Genomic DNA, 4,435 nt, shown 5'->3' on the forward strand with positions numbered 1-4,435 from the left:
AATCCTTGGTAACAGTTCCCAGATATTGTCAAAATTCGGGAACTAAATAACTTTAGTTGTCGAAACTAATCCTTTTTCTCAGTGTACATACTGATCCGCACCGAATAAAACCGGTAAAACGCCATCAGAGTTGTTACATGGCCGTCACCATCGCATTTTATTATCACTGTTAAAACCAATTCCAAAGAAATCAGTTGAATTTTCGAAAACAAAATTTGAAGTTAATCAAAATGTATACGCTCGCAATTTTTCTAAAGGGGATAAGTGGATGCAAGGAGCAGTCATAAAACTCATTGGAAGAAGGATGTATTTAATAAAAACTCAATCAGGAGTAATAATTAAAAGGCACCAAAATCAAATTCGTTTAAATTCTAATTCTCATAAATCACAAGCTAGAACCTATTTAAATGCTTCGCAGTTAGCAGATAGTATTTTTTACAAACCTAATATTGATATTGGTTGTATTCCGCAGAATGAAGATCGTTTAACCTCAACAACTACAAATTCCGCGTTCAGATCAAGCACCAAGCATCCAAGAGAGCTATCTCCACCTTTTCTGCCAAGTCCAAAAAGGCGTTGCTTAACAGAGATTCCGCTAAGAAGATCTGAGCGAAACCGACGGTTAAAAAAAATTTACTTTAATAAAATAACAACTAAAATATTGTCATTATTTCCAGGCGATAGCAGACATGGGCAATAACCGAAAAATCTTGGACAGCTGTAAACACCCTAATATATAAAATGTCAGCATGACAGAATTAAGCAGTCTTTCGCTATACAATTATTTGATAAAATAATTTTCTAGATTTCGCCATTCATTGTACAACTTTTGATTTACATTTATAATATCTAACGTTATATTCGTAATAAACTCAAGAACCGCCAAGTAAATAAATTTAATCGAAAACAATGAAGTTTCAAAATCATTTGGAATCAAGTATTAAATAACTCCGATATATATTTTCAAATTTTGTTCATTAGTTTTAAACAGAGATTTCGATTTTCCGAAAAGTAACTTTAAATTCGATGATGGTTTTGGCGACCTTTTCAATTCTTAATTTGTTGGTTTTGCCGGCTCGAGGTCAAATTTTTATGGAATTTTAATTAAAACACAGGTTTTTAATTTTCGCCAATATATTTCGGTTACACAGCGGTAACCGTCTTCAGGGCAACTATTGACAACAAAAGAAAACGTAAATACACATAAACATAATATAAACCATTTTCGTAAAAATAATTATACACTAAATAAATACATTGATTAAACGTCTGCTCCGTGCGACGTGGAGTTTTGTACTGTTTTCTTGTTTGTCAGTAAGTGTCTATATAACTGAGCGCAATTATCAGTGTCCGTTTTGTAGTTCAGTCTTATGATTGTCGGTGTGTTTATTATTTGGAGCATTTCTAAGATAAAGCGCTTATTATAGTGTTGCTCTTGTGTGTTGCTCTTGTGTATGTATTTAGTGTATAATTATTGTTACGAAAATTGTTTATATTATGTTTATGTGTATTTACGTTTTTTTTTGTTGTCAATAGTTGTCCTGAAGACGGTTACCGCGGTGTAACCGAAATATATTGGAGAAAATTAAAAACCTGTGTTTTAATTAAAATTCCATAAAAAAATTGACCTCGAGCCGGCAAAACCAACAAATTAAGAATTGAAAAGGTTGCCAAAACCATCATCATACATAAACGAGAGGCACGCCGTAAGCATACAGTAACCGAAAATTGGGATATGCAACAATAAAAAATAACTATGACAACTCAAAGGCAGTAATCAACAAATTTCAACATACATCCAAAAAATTGGTAAAACTAAAATCTAGTATGAAATTTCTTTTGAAATGCAGAAAATCAAAACTTATTCCAAACGTTATCAAAAATTCGATTAGATGTAACAAATTGTTTGTATTTGACTGTGACCCACATGCCAAAATAGACAGTAATTTAGCCAGACACACACACTACTTCCACACAAAAATATTAAGCCTACTTATTAAACATAAACACAACATATTAAGAAGACAGAAACAGCAAATGGAAGATATAACAACAAAATTAAGGAAGAGGGCCTCTTCAAGAAGCTAACCACAGATGATTTTCAAGCGTTTTGAGAGAGTGAGAGAAATGTCACAAATAAACTCACAACAACACTAAAGAAGCGACAAGAAATGAAGCATGAGGGATTGCGAAACAAACGCAATCACATCATTGTCAACAACAATAAAACTGAGGATTGGTTTGTAAACAAAACCAAACTGGAGTTCCCACCGGACATAAAAGCGTTGTTGTCAAAGGGTCCAAAGTTCGCACTACCTGTCGAGAATAAGAGTTTCCCTATTTTTCAATATATCGCGGATGAAGAGGACATGATACAGACGCTAAAAGACAAAGAACAACTAGAGGAGGCACGTACCAAATTCTCGTTATTAATAAAAGACCACACAACAACAAATAGGCAAAGTGCAATGGATTGCACAATAACAGACACAGTGGAACGAACGCGAAAATTTCTCAAGAAAAACTACAACATTCAAATTCTAACATCTGACAAGGGAAGCAAAACTGTGGCAATGGAAAGGGACGATTATAATAACAAAATGGCAAACATATTAGATGACTTAACCACATACAGAATTCAAAGGCAGGATCCCACATCTAAATTACAAAACAAAAATAACAGTTTAGTAGATAAACTTTTTAAAATGGGAATTGTTTCAAAGGCCGAAAAGAATAAACTCACCTCAAACACGGCGGTAACCCCAAGAATTTATGGACTCCCCAAAATACATAAAAATAATTCAAAGGCAGGATCCCACATCTAAATTACAAAACAAAAATAATAGTTTAGTAGATAAACTTTTTAAAATGGGAATTGTTTCAAAGAGCGAAAAGAATAGACTCACCTCAAACACGGCGGTAGCCCCAAGAATTTATGGACTCCAAAATACTTAGGCCGATATGCTCATCCATTGGATCACCATCTTACAATTTGTGCAAATATATTGTAGAAATATTAAAAAACGTAACGGCGAACTCAGCATACAATATAAAGAACACACTGGATTTCAAGGAAAGGACTAACAACACTTATATTTGTGACGATGAAAAATTAGTTTCTTTTGACGTGGTCTCACTTTTTCCTAGCATACCAATACAACTAGCACTTGACGTAATTCGCGAAAAATGGACAATCGTAAAAGAGCACACAAAGATACCAAAGCAAATGTTCATGAAAATAGTAAAATTTTGTATACAAGAAAATAGTTATTTCAAATTTAATGACACGATATACACACAATTAAAAGGTATGCCGATGGGATCCCCCGCCTCTCCAGTCATTGCAGATATAATAATGGAAGAGCTTTTGAAATTACAACGAACACCGAGATTATTTACAAAATTATGTTGATGACTTATTTGCAATAATAAACGAAAATGAAATACAAAACACACTTGACGCACTAAACTCGTTTGACAAAAATATAAAATTCACAATAGAACTAGAAGAGGACGGAAATTTAGCTTATCTCGACTACATTATAATCAGAAGAGGAAACCAACTAAAGTTAAAGTGGTACAGGAAGCCAACATCATCAGGACGAATCATCAATTTCAATTCAAAAAACCCAAAGACGATGATAATGAATACAACAATCAGCTGTATACGACGGATGTTGCAAATATCAGATGAAATATACCAAAGAGAGATGGAGAATGAAATAAAAATATTATTAAAAAACAACGATTTTCCGGAACACAACACAAAAACAATAATAAGAAGATCTAAATTAGAAAACCATCAACGAATAACAAAAAAGCCTATAACATTTAAATACATAACTTATGTCCCTCATTTATCAGAGCATTTAGCAAAATCAGACTGTTACAATAAAGAAGAAATAAAAATAGCCCATAAGCCTACAAACACATTAAAAAACATATTCAACAGAACCAAATCAAAAATACCCAAAACTGAAAAAAGTAACGTAGTTTATAAAATCCCTTGCAACAGCAGCAACAACGAGTCTTGTAACAGCGATAATATAGGCACAACAAAATCTACATTAAAAACAAGATTATCACAACATAAATCTGATTATAAACAGTGTCAGAATACAAATTGCCAAAAAACAGCCCTCATGGCCCACTGTGCTACCAGCGGTCACCCTCCAAACTTCGACGGAGCAACGATTCTCCAACAAGAGCGTTTGTCTTAGAAACGCTCCATATAATAAACACACCGACAAACATAAGACTGAACTACAAAACGGACACTGATAATTGCGCTCACTGATATAGACACTTATATAGACACTTACTGACAAACAGGAAAACAGTACAAAACTCCACGTCACACGGAGCAGACGTGTAATCAATGTACATATGTATTTAGTGTATAATTATTGTTACGAAAATTGTTTATATTATGTTT

The 4,435-nt window shown here is 33.3% G+C and overlaps 1 pseudogene; it reads left to right on the forward strand.

The window, feature by feature from the left end:
- Positions 1-909: 909 nt before the first annotated feature.
- On the forward strand, positions 910-4,375 carry LOC118736189 (annotated as a pseudogene).
- The last annotated feature ends 60 nt before the right edge of the window (positions 4,376-4,435 follow it).

The sequence above is a fragment of the Rhagoletis pomonella genome, unplaced genomic scaffold (genome assembly GCF_013731165.1).
Source record: "Rhagoletis pomonella isolate Grant_MI unplaced genomic scaffold, Rhpom_1.0 Rhpom_scaffold_00003, whole genome shotgun sequence".
Lineage (NCBI taxonomy): Eukaryota > Metazoa > Arthropoda > Insecta > Diptera > Tephritidae > Rhagoletis > Rhagoletis pomonella.